General features: G+C 43.8%; 1 non-coding gene across 1 annotated transcript; it reads left to right on the top strand.

Moving 5' to 3' along the window:
- The first annotated feature begins 12,348 nt into the window (after positions 1-12,348).
- Positions 12,349-12,422, top strand: Trnai-aau. The gene has a single exon. It is a non-coding gene; the product is annotated as a tRNA-Ile (tRNA).
- The last annotated feature ends 1,178 nt before the right edge of the window (positions 12,423-13,600 follow it).

Raw genomic sequence — 13,600 nt, 5'->3', positions numbered from 1 at the left:
GGTCATACAAGGTTAGGTTAAGTTAAGTTAGAGTATATTGGTATCAAATTTGTAATCTTCAGGTGACGGTGATCCAAATCCTTAATATTTGTGCCCAGGTACTGAAAGATCCCTAAGGCAAGGCTGTATATCTTCTGAATTAATTACACCACTGGGGATAACTGGACATCTTACGGGACGATAACACAACCAGCGGCCGATATAAAACAGCGCGAGGTGTGATAACCAGCGTCACTAACAGTACTCAAGTAAGATAACAGAGAGTTTGTTTACGTTATCCGAGCATAAGTTTTGTTGATGGACAAGTGTAATTACTAATAAACCCCTTGAGTACGATGACTTAGCTTCTTGAGTACGATGACTTAGCTTCTTGAGTACGATGATTTAACCCCTTGAGTACGATGATTTAACCTCTTGAGTACGATGACCTTGAGTACGACGATTTAACCCCTTGAGTACTATGACTTAACCTCTTGAGTACGATGACTTAACCCCATGAGTACGATGATTTAACCCCTTGAGTACGATGATTTAACTTCTTGAGTACGATGATTTAACCCCTTGAGTACGATGACCATGAGTACGATGATTTAACCTTAGTGCGATGACAACGCCTCTTGAGTAGCCTACAATAACTTAAGGGTTGATCCGCAAATACTCAAGTGTTGAGGAGCTAAATCGCTCAATTGCATTAATAAACCTTAACAATAACTACACAAAGGTAACAGGAAATATAATACCCTCTTGAATTACCATTAAACCTCTTAACATAAAAATAATCATGATAATGGTGACGAGATACGCTCCTCACACACTACCCGCCTCCCTCAGGTAACCATACGAGGAGGTGAACATAACACCTGTAATTAAGTAGACTCGACGCCTCTGACACAGGGAAGTTTTCCAATTCATGAGCGGAAAGTTTGTAAGACCAGAGCTCCTCAGTCAAGTCTTGTGGGCCACGCTACAAGACCAGCCAAGATATTTACTGATTTCCTGAGGAGAATTTAAGCCTTTGTTTTTCTTTTACTAAGCAACATATTCCTGTGTTATCGATTTAAACTGTTGCTTGGATCTTAATCTGATATTTTGTTATTTTTTTTACAGACGTTCAGGTTTTTTTATGAGACGAGAAGAAAATGTATCAAAGTTGTCTTGACTCTTCTTGATACACTTTGTTGTTCTATAAAAAAGTGAAGCTGTGTCTTAATTACCAGGAGCACGTGTGACTGTACCTGGAGGCTTTAAGATTAGTTTATCATTTACAGATCGGTATTAAATTATCAAAACAAACAACAGACTTCCATTAATGTCTCCTAATATTAATTTCTACTTGAATTTATCTTTGAAATTCATGAAAAGTCGATAATTTGTTTTTCTTTATTTTTTTTAGGATAAGAATCTCAGTTTTATTTATATTTTAATTTTTTTTACTCAATTTATATCTCATTTGGAAAACTCAAACTCTTCCTGACGGTGGTTTAGGACCTACAGCAGGAGCATCTCTTGTTCCCGGTGGTGTTGTCGCCAAGCTTAAGTCTTTTGTCATAAACCATCAGTGTGTGTGTGTGTGTGTGTGTTCTTCAGGTTACAGCCATCTTTAACATTCTTTCTTAACGAAGCTAGGCCTATGTCCCCTCCCTCTCTCCTGCTAGGCCTCATGACATCACCTCCCCCTCTATCCCTTCTTCTCTTCTTTACTCCCTCTCTCCCCTCCCCTATCTTTCACTTCCCCTCTCCTTTACTCCCTCTCTCCCCGACCCTCCCCCCTTCTCTCCCCTTTCCCTTCCTCTGGGATTCAGCTTGTGGTGATATCATCTCCTTTACCCTTTTATTATCTGGGCTCTGGTGACTCTCTCTCCTCCCCTTACTTCTCCTCTCCCCTCATCTCTCCCCTCACCTCCTTCCCCTCCTAGTGACCCTGATGACGGGACCTTGTGACCAGTTCCATATGATTCTTCAGGTTACGGTCGAGTCTCAGTGCAATTTTGAGCCCATCTTAGTCACTACCTCTGAGTCGTTGTTTAAGTGAGTGTTATGAATTGGTTATCGAATCACCATTTTAAAGGGAAGGTTTAACTGTATGAATCTTGAGACAATATTAGTTCATGGTCTGGTGATGTTACCCCCTCCACTCCCCTTTCCCCTCCGTGTCCCTCCCCATCACCCTCATCTTCCCCTTCCCATCCCTTTACCCTTTTCTTCCTCTCCCTTTCCCCTTACTCTCCTCTTCCCCTTGTTCACTCCTTCCTCCCCTCTTCCCTTTCACTTACCCTCCTCTTTCCCTTACCCACCTCTTCCCTTCCGCCTTCCCTTACCCTTCCCCTCCTCCTCCCTTTCCCTCTTCTTACCCTTCTCTTCCATCCCCTTTCAGTAACAGAACATCACCCCCTTTCCTAGTGACACTCCCCGTCCTCCTATGGTGACGTGAACACCTCCCTCACACCCCCTCCTTGGTGACCTGTGACCCCGGCAACCTGAGTAAGGTGATGGCCTCTCTTATCGTGTTACGTCGCGTTACTTCACACGTTACCACAGCAGCCATAGTAACAAGAAAAATCCTGTACGAGGGACTCAATAACACCGACCATTGATAACTGTAAACCATCAATACAAAAAACATTACATCAATCGTAAACAAACAGCTAAATAAAGATTACATACAGATTAATAATGACATAATTAGAAAAAAATATATAACACAACAGAGGAATCATCAGCCCCCAGAACTATAGCTAGACTGAAGGTAAAGTCCTAGTACTGCAACTATATGCCTAATTACCAAGTCCTCGAGACAAGTGGTAAGGGTTGTTAAGTATGACCTGTAACTCTAAGGTAATCATATACACCTGGTTGTGGTTCTTGACAGGTGAGAAGGATGATTTAGATAATAATTAATGACACAGGTGGGTCGATACTAAAGGTTAATGTTGGATTTCTAAGATTTATAAAACAGAAATTTGAGAACCTTCAGTATACCAGTCAGGAGTGAGACCCTTTGCTCGTCTCAGTAAGTGTAGTCAGGTCAAAGGTACAGACCACAGTAGCCAGAATAGGAACCTTACTGAGTAGTTAAGTAAATATTAGAGAAAGACAACCTGTACATCTTTCTCCCATCTTCTTCCTCCTTCCTCATCCAATTCTTCCTCAACTCCCCATCTTCGTCCAAACCCCCTCCCCCTTCTCCCCTCCTCCTCTCCACCGCCCTCTTCCTGCTCTCCTCCCCTGTACTTCCTCATTCCCCTTCCCTCCTCCTTCTCAGGTAGGCCGGAAATGGCATACCTACCTAGTAACAACCTCTTACACGCACTTTCTGTCAATTTTAGTGGGTCGACCATTTTTTGTGTGAACGAGGGAATATTTTTTTATTTTTCTATAAGAGTTAACTAAGAGCAAACATATTGGTTGTAATAATAATAATAATAATAATAATAATAATAATAATGTTTATAAATATCATTACTGTCATTATTATTACGGTAAGTACTACGATGGTGACAGTAGTGGTAGCCGTGACAGTGATAGTGGTAGATAGTGGTAGTTGCGACGTTACTAGTGGTAGATAGTGGTAGCTGTGTGTGTGTGTAGCAGCTGGTTGTTTTGGTAGTACAAGTGGTGGCACAGTGTCACGTTACAACACTCGACGTGGGTAGGAGACAAACTACCACCCTCAGCCTCCTACCAGATACCCTAGTAGTGGTCCTAGTACACCTCCTAGTAGTGGTCCTAGTACACCTCCTAGTAGTGGTCCTAGTACACCTCCTAGTAGTGGTCCTAGTACACCTCCTAGTAGTGGTCCTAGTACACCTCCTAGTAGTGGTCCTAGTACACCTCCTAGTAGTGGTCCTAGTACACCTCCTAGTAGTGGTCCTAGTACACCTCCTAGTAGTGGTCCTAGTACACCTCCTAGTAGTGGTCCTAGTACGCCTCCTAGTAGTGATCCTATTACGCCTCCTAGTACACCTCCTAGTAGTGGTTCTAGTATACCTCCTAGTAGTGGTCCAGTACACCTTCTAATTAGTAATGGTCCTAGTACATCTCCTAGCAGCGGTCCTAGTATGCCTCCTAGTACACATCCTAGTACGGGGCTAGTACAGTATCTCGGGTCAACCTCTTAATCTCTCTACCGTGTTATATCCCTCGTCGTGGGAGTGATCTCAGCAGGCCCTCCTAGCAGTCATGATGGTGTCTTAGCAGTAGTCCTAGCAACACTATAATCAGTCCTAGCACCAGCCATAGCAGCACTAACTAGCTATCACTCCTAGTAGTATCCCTAGCATCACTATCAGTTCTAGCAGTAGCCCTAGCAGCACTAACTAGCTATCACTCCTAGCAGTATCCCAGCAATACTCATCAGTCCTTGCAGCAGCCTTAGCAATACAAACAGCCTATTACTCCAAACATTACCCCCACAATATTATCAGCCCTAGCAACACTAACTAGCTATCACTCCTAGCATTACCCCTAGCAATATTATCAGTCCTAGTAATCGCCCTAGCAACTCTACTATCAGCCCTAGCAACACTAACTAGCTATCACTCCTAGCAGTATCCCTAACAACACTAACAGTCCTAGCATTACTCCTAGCAATATTATCAGTCCTAGCAATAGCCCTAGCAACACTAAACAGATATCAGTCAGTCCTAGCAACAGAAGACCACCACCCCCCCCCTCCCTCTTTCTTTAACCTCTGTCTCAATGATCGTGCATGAGACAGAAAAGTCTACACACACACACACACACACACACACACACAGATCACCAGCGTATGAGAGGAAGTTCAGTGGACAGGACCGGCAAGTTGCTGTCATTCCGAGGGTCTCTTATCTAACAAACGTCTCCCAACTAACTGTCCACACACAACTTGGACTTGGGAGAGAGAGAGAGATAGAAACAGACAGACAACCAAACTGACTGAGAGACAGAGAGACAGAAACAAAGAGAGACACCAGGATACTATCTCTCGCTGGGGGTCGTGGACGAGATCCTTCCTCCCTCTGTTAAAGTGTCTCGTGGTCCTAGAGATCTCGGTGTCTCGTTCTCAAGTAAGCTGAGTTTATGGACACTTGAGACAATCATATGTTGTGGCCAAACTCACTTTATAAAGAAAGATAATGTTTCTTTTATTTTAGGAGGGGGGGGGGGGCATTCACATGAAGATTAGCACCCCCGAACTGATATGACATTCTGATTAATTTTCCTTACACTAACCTAACCTAACAAAACTTAACCTAACCTAACCTAACAAAACTTAACCTAACTTAATCTAACAAACCTTAACCAAACCTAATCTAACAAACCTTAATCTAGCCTAACTTAATCTAGCAAAACTTAGCATAACCTAATCTAACAAATCTTAACCTAACCTAACCTAATGTAACAAAACTTAACCTAACGTAATTTAACTTGCAATAACCTAACCTAACCTAACCCCTCCAGGTAGCATAATGGTATTTAATCATCAGCTGAAATAAACCAAGGGGGCTAATCTTCAGGTGATCTCCCAAACCACAACGAGATACAATGCATCATGGTGAGAGAGAGAGACCACTTGCACGCTAAGGACCCTCAGATATCACCCCCCCTCCACAGGTTGTCTGGGAGGAAACAAACACCTGTACCACGAACTGTAGACGACACTAATATATGTCTGTCTTTCTGTCTGTCTGTCTGTCTGTCTCACAAAGATCCTCTATGTTAATTTTACCTCTATTTACAGTATCTATCTATCTATCTATCTATCTATCTATCTATCTATCTATCTGTGAAAAATTCAAGTGTCGGGTGTGATACGCTACAGTCGCACTTGTTGGCTTCGCTTGTCTCGCCTCGGGGATTCGTGAGTCAGACCTTTACAATTTATCTTTTATTTCTTATTGTCTCAGTTTACGAAGCGGTGAAGCACGTGGGGTGAAGCAAAAGCAGGGAGGCAAGGCAAGGGTCCGTCGAGCTCATTGTGACGGTGCGGCTTGTTTCAGGGACGCACCCACCGCCCACCTCCTCATTAATAAGTAACGCGATACCTGTTATACTATCACCTGAATGCCTCTCCCTACCTTCCTCCCTCCCTGTAACCTTCGATCCCTCTCTCTAATTCTCTCCCTCCCTCCCTCCCTCCCTGTAACTTCCGTCCTTTCCTCCTTTTAACTCCGTTTTTCTCACCGTTCCTCCCTCTATCTAAGTCCCTCCCCTCTTTATCTCGATCTCTCACCTCCCCTTCCCTTCCTCTATCTCTCCTCCCTCTATATCCTCTCTCCTCTTCCCTCTTTCTACATATATCTCTCTCACCCTTCCCTCCCTCCCTCAAGTTCCCTTCCCTCCTTCTATCACCCTTCCTTTCCTCCCTCTCCTTCCGTCTCCCTTCCCTCCTCTACAATCTCCCCTCTCTATCTCTCTATCTCTCCTCTCTCTTCCTCCAGCTCCCCTTTCTCTCCTTGTAACCTCCCTCTTCATCTTCTCAATCCCTCTCCCTCTCTCCCTCCACTTCCCCACTGTAGGTGATGTTGGCAGTGAGGGTGATGGTGGCAGCAATTGGGTGCTAGTGATGGAAGTGGCGGTGGCAGTAGAGGTAATTGGTGGTGATGTAAATAATGGTGGTGGTGAGTAGTAATGAAGGTAGTGGTGGTGATGTAGAAAATGGTGGTGGTGGGGAGCCCAAAAAAACCACCCCCCCCCCCCTGCAGAATGCAAACCATGCTGCTTGCTGCCAGTTGCTAACTGCTGTGTTGCCAATAATACTTGCCATACCAGGTTGGTTGTCAAGTAAGTGTTGTGTAGTGATTATGGAGGCTGTGGCGGCCTCTCAGGGAAGGGTCAGGTTATGCAAGGTGGCGGTGACACGTCCCCGGTGGTGGCACCCGGGAGCCATGCTTGAGTATGACCTCACTAGCACCCTCCCCGGCCTTCCTCCCTCCCCCCTCACTGGCTCCCTCCCCGGCCTTCCCTCCCTCACTCAGCTCCCCCCTCCCCCAGCCTTCCTCCCTTCCTCACTGGCTCCCTCCCCGGCCTTCCCTCCCTCCCTGGCACCCTACCCTGCCTTCACTCCCTAATTCTGACATACACTGGCACCCTCCCACCTTCACTCGGACACACTGGCACCCTCCCTCCCTCACTATGACACAACAACAACAACAATAATAACAACAACGACTACAACAATAGGATAATAATAATAATAATAATAATAATAATAATAATAATAATAATAATAATAATAATAATAATAATAATAATAATAAATAATAATAATAATAATAATATTTACAATACGTTACGTAGAACAAGGCTTGCTAACCATACCTAGCTACGTAGGTGACAAAGTAAAAACAAACGAGAATTATTAAACTGTTAATTGGATAGTTCTGTTATTATATATAGGAGGTAGGAAATGTATACGGTACTTGTCTTTATAGGTATACGAAAGATGAACACACACAACACACACACAAGACAACCCGGCTTAACATGAGTCTTGGTGTGGGTGATGCTGGCGTGTTTCTGGCCAGGACAAGACTGGCCATGCCCTGTGCCCCTGGCAGAGCTGCGGCAGAGGAGGAGGACCACCAGGGGGGTGTTGGTGACCAGCTCCAGCGGCGCCCCCTGCGGGAGATCAAGTTCCCTGCCGTCACTACCACACACACACTCACACACACAAGCATGTGAACGTACAATCTATATGTACTCGATGACATTACGAAAGACTGGTTGTTCCTTGAACTCGCATATTATATACATATATATATATATATATATATATATATATATATATATATATATATATATATATATATATATATATATATATATATATATATATATATATATATATATATATATATATATGTAGGTATTTTGTATTTGTGTATAATATATATATACCTATAGGTTCAACATGTATAAGGATTCTAATAACCACAACAGCAGCACAAAGAACCTGAGTCAAAAAACAACAATACGAAGGTCATTCCCAACTGCCGTCGTAAAAACCTCGGGGTTGACATACCAGACATAATTACTGAGTGTAGGGCCAATAACTATACTGCAGGGCCGCGCCGCCACCTCACACCCATCCTACCTCCTAGTCCTTATGAGATCAACCCGCCCCTCCTCACCCCCTCCCCACCCTTACTTGCTCTGGGATGAAATCTAATAAGTTCCACGTTTTCCACGATCAGTAACTTGTATGTTATTTATCCGTGTTAAGTTAGTGAGTTATGATAAAGATTGTTTATTTTTTATTTGATACTTTTTGCCAGGTATTATTATCATCATCTGTTTATTACTATCATTCTTATTCCTACTATTATTATTAATCTTATTATTATTATTTATACAGACAGGTTTACGTGTTCTCACAACATATAAGAAGGAGGAGAGAACATCTCTCACCGGTTCACTTAACCTGTGAGATAAAGATCGGGAAGATACATCGCTGAATTATTTACACTGAAGCTCTGATGTAACAAGACTCGTTTATTATACTCCGGCCAGAGGGAAAATGAGATCACATGATGATTAGCACCAGCTTATTTTATCTTTAGATTAAACACCCATGTTACCTTAGCTTAACCTGAACTAAACTAACCTAATGCTAACTTAACCTAACCCAATCTAACCGAAGCTTAACCTAAGCTAATCTATACTTAAAATTAACCTAAACTAATATATACCTAACACTAACTTTACCAAACACTAATCTAGCCTGACACTAACCCTAACCTAACACTAACCTAACACTAACCTAACCCTAACCTAACACTAACTTAACCCTAACCTAACACTAACCTAACCCTAACCTAACACTAAACTAACCTAACCCTAATCTAACCAAACACTAATCTAACCTAACCCAACCCAACAACACGAACCTAATCTAATCTAACACTACTCTAACTTAACCTAACCCACCCATGAAGCGATAGAGGTTTTTAACCATCAGGCGAAATAAATTGGGGTTCCCAACTTCAAGTGAGGGGGGAAAACATACCTTAGGAAGCTTAAAGAATCTGTCTCCTCCCTCCTCTCCCCTGTCCCCACCCCCTCCCCCTCTCTCCCCCTGTCCCCACCCCTCCTCCCGTCCCCCCCACCCTCCCTGTCCCCACCCCCCCTCCCTCCTCTCCCCCATCCCCCCCCCCTCCTGTCCCCCTGTCCCCCACCCTCTCCCTGTCCCTGTCCCCACCTCCTGTCCCCCCCCCCCCCTCCTGTTCCGTCCCCACCCCTTCCCTCCTGTCCCTGTCCCCACCCCTCCTCCTCTCCCTGTCCCCCACCCCTCCTCTCCCCACTTAAGATTCACTATATGGAAACTTTGTTTACTTACAAGGTAAACAAACTGAAGATTCTCGGAAAAAACAAATATCTGATAATCTGAAGGAGTATATTATTTCACGAGGCCAAGGGTCACGTAGGCGGGCTCTACTGCACAGTAGTCCTATGGAGCACTAATTCAGCCTAGCCTAATCTTTATTTAAATGTATATATGTATATGTATGTATGTAACCTAACCTACTGTATGTATGTATATATGTACGTATGTATGTATGTATGTATGTATGTATGTATGTATGTATGTATGTATGTATAAATTCCTACCCACAATACGCACTCACGAGTGTATGCCTCAGAAGTAAAGAAAATGTGAAGGAACGTGCGTATTAAACCTTATTTGCATATTATAATGTTACATAATGACGAAAAAAAAATACATATGCTCACTTTTTACGAGATTTTCAGAGGCAGAGAAGATGCGAGATGTCACACCAAAGAATGTGCACTATATTTTCTTGTTCGTTTTACACTAATAGACAAACAAAGCATCACTATCATTATCAATGTCTTAATTACATCACCATTGTCTGAGACTTATATCACACACATTATATAATTCCATCGCTCGCCTTTGTTTTTTTAGTCTGTGTGTTGTCAGAATCTTTCATCACTGTTATCACTATTTTCACAAACTGTACATGTACCACCCATATTTCGTAGTTTTGTTTAAAATGGGAAATAGGAAGAGGAGATGGGGAATCAAGATTATCCGCCGTTAAAGAAGACGCCATTACGTGCCTGAACACCCGATCACTACAAACAAACATATCGCGTTTATGCATGAATTATTTTTGTTTTATATCATATTGGCATATAATTGTATTTATAAATTCATTAATTTATGTCTTACCACCATATAATGCTTTAAAAATTCCAATATCGTAATTATATTGAAATATGTGCTGCAGATTATTTTTTTACCCGAACGCGAATGCAAAGAAATGTAAACACTTGATTCACGAGGCTACCCGGGAGCTGTCAACGCCGCCTCATATGATCCTGTCCGTCCACAATCAAGGCAATTCTTATATCATAAAACAACGAGCGGACATTAAGGGTCAAGAATATATTGAAAAATTATAAGGCAGTTATGAGTTAATTTCAGGTACAAATGCAGATAAATATACAGGAACAGTTGCGGAAATGTGTTCCAACAACCCCTGTGGTAACCAGTGTCTCCAAACGGCACCATTGCAGTAGTACAGATTACAGATTGCCCACGAGGGGCTAGTTTATTGGGCACCCCCTTACATCCTGTGCAAGGTGAAGCGCAGAAGCATTACAGCAAGCCCAACCGGGAAGCATGCGGAGTTCATGCTTGCCTTTATGACTCATGCATTAAGGGCGTAAAAACCTGAAGGGTCATGGGTTTTGTCAACAAGTTACATAAAGTGACAATGATGAGTGTGTGTGGGGGTTTGTACAATTTATCTGTTTATGGCAAAGTGTGGCAGGTCCCTAATAATGTCAAGTGCCAGGCCTGAAGTAGTATCACTATTTATGAATGAATGGATATTGGTCGTATAATGACGAACGTGATTGGTGAATAGGTATGCTATAGGTCATATAGATTAGCCTTTGGAGACACGGGTTACCACAGAAGGTGTAGGAACACATTTCCACAACAGTATAAGAACAGGTATAACCTAACCCAGGTGCAGGTAAAGACACGGGTAGAACAATTCATTTTTTGCAGGTATGTAAGGGCGTCAGGCAATATAATTATCATTTATTCAAACACTCACCCATGGAAGGCGTGTGGGCGTGAAAGAGGTTAGGCGCTGGAGGCTGTGGGCGTTAGAGGGGATGGAATGGGGGTGAGAGTCGTGGGAGGCTGGGTGAGGGGTCAAAAGGTTACCATCCACAGCCTCTGAGAGGAAAGGGGTGACGAGTCCCAGCCGAGGGGAAATGAAGACGAATTACCCAACAAATGTGACGAAAATAATGCCAATGAATTAAAGTAAATTTTTGAACGATAATAAAAAAAAATATATTATGCCTTTGAAAATATTTATATAGTGTACTTACGTCACACACTTGGTATATATCTTAATTATTTCCTGTGATGAATATACGTAGGAATATTTATCTTAGTATTGGTGAAGTCACACATTGGGAGTTACCTATAGCTGTAGTGATGGTGGTAATGGTGGTTAGGGGATGGTTCAGATGGTGGTAGTAGGGGTAGTTGAGGGTGGTATTTGAAAGTTAGTTATGGTGATGATGGGAATGCTATATGAGATTAGTGGTGGTAGGAGTGGTGGTTGTGATGGTAGTGATAGTCGATATGGTGGTAGTGGTTGAAGAGGATGCGGAGGAGGGGGTTGAGGTTAGTGGTCGTGGTTGAAGTGGTGGTAGGAGGTGACAAGGCAGTGGTGGTGATGGTGATAGTTGTCGTGGTTGTGGTGATGGGGGTGGTGATGGTAATCGGTAAGGCGGTAGTGGTTGAACAGGAGGATGGTGGGGGGTTGGAGTAGTAATGGTGGTTGAAGGGGTGGTGGTGGTAGGTGGCAGGTTGAAGGAGAGGTGGGTGGTGGTGATGCTAAGGACACAAATAGGCCTATAGCGCTGCTCCTCCATGCTCTATAGCTGGAGTATCAAGTTACCTTCACACGGAGACGTAAGGAACGGATGCCCGAGGAACGTATGGACTTGAACGAACATGGATGAGATGTTTGAGAACGAACGGCTGAGAATTTTCATACCTGACCTATTTTAGATTTGAGGAACGTGTACGCCCCAGAACGTTAATATCAAACTCATATTTAGGGATTTAATAGAAAGGGCGCCTTAAAACGTAATTACCAAACACATTTTTTGTGGAGATTTAATTAAAGGAAAGAACGAAAGTACAAGAGTAATAACACCAAGACCAAATAAAAGATTTATAAGAAACATATGACTTAAAATGACAACAACACGAGGAGCACTAATAAGAACATTTAGTGAACAGAGACGAAAGTTAATAATACCAAACTTATTTCAGGTTATTCAAAAGGAGTAAATATTATATCTTGAACAATTGGCCCGTTAGCTCAGTTGGTTAGAGCGCCGTGCTAATAACGCGGATGTCGAGGGTTCGATCCCCTTACGGGCCAGCCAAATTGTCTCCCTGAAGCAGTGTGGGAGATCTTTTGGCCCTTCAGAATAGCCCTTAACAAAACTATCAACAACAATGGAAGGATCCCACACAAACCACTGACCTCGTTACCTTGGCCTCTCGTTACCTTGGCCTCTCGTTACCTCGGCCTCACCACCTTAATTTGGGTGACCATCGAGTAAAAAAGGTAAAATATGATTGGTTTTAACCCTTCTCTCCTCTCTCTCTCTTCCTCTTCCTCCCTCTATCTCTCTCTCTCTCACTCCCTCTCAATCTCTCACTCCTCCAACATCTTACTTATTTCCTCTCTTTAATCCCTCAATCTCTTTCACTCCTTCAATCTCTCCCATCCCCTCTAAATCCCTCATGCCTCCCTAACCTCTCTCTCACTCCCTCTACCTCCCAACCTCCCTCACCTCCATCCCAAAGCCTCAGAGGTGACCCTACAAACATCTTTAATAGGCTGGTCGGTAATAAGATAATCACCAATGCTCTTTCACTGTGGGTTGGTCGGACCGAATTACCCCGACCTACTGTACACTGTGTGGGCCGACTAACACACAGTAGGCCCAGGAAAAGTGGCCTTCCTCCTCTCCCACTCTAGGCCTACTGTCTTGAGATTATGTTTTGTAATAATTATACTGAAGATAAAGAGAGTTTGGTTTGTATAGTTCTGTGGTGAGAGAGAGAGAGAGGGGAGAGAGGGGGAGAGGGGGGAGAGAGAGGGGGAGAGAGAGAGGGGGAGAGGGGAGAGAGAGAGAAGAGGGAGAGAGAGAGGGGAGAGAGAGAGAGAGGGAGAGAGAGAGGGGAGAGAGAGGGGAGAGGGAGAGGGAGAGAGGGGAGAGAGAGAGGGGAGAGAGAGGGAGGGAGTACAGAGAGAAAAGTTGTAGATAAATAGATAGATAAACACCTCCCCTCATCCCACCTCTCCTCCCACCCCACCTCCCTCACCCCACCTCCCCCACCCCACCCTCCCCCCTCCCCACACCTCCCTCACCCCACCTCCCTCTCACCCCACCTCCCCTCTCACCCCACCTCCCTCTCACCCCACCTCCCTCACCCCACCTCCTCTCACCCCACTCCCCTCACACTATCTCCTCTCACCCCGAGACGTCCTCACATTACACAGTGACTTTGTGTTAGCCATTACAAACCGCGCCCCCCTACCGTCACACG

Source organism: Homarus americanus, unplaced genomic scaffold, assembly GCF_018991925.1.
Source record: "Homarus americanus isolate GMGI-L3 unplaced genomic scaffold, GMGI_Hamer_2.0 scaffold40333, whole genome shotgun sequence".
Lineage (NCBI taxonomy): Eukaryota > Metazoa > Arthropoda > Malacostraca > Decapoda > Nephropidae > Homarus > Homarus americanus.
This window is presented reverse-complemented; position numbering and strand designations above follow the sequence as displayed.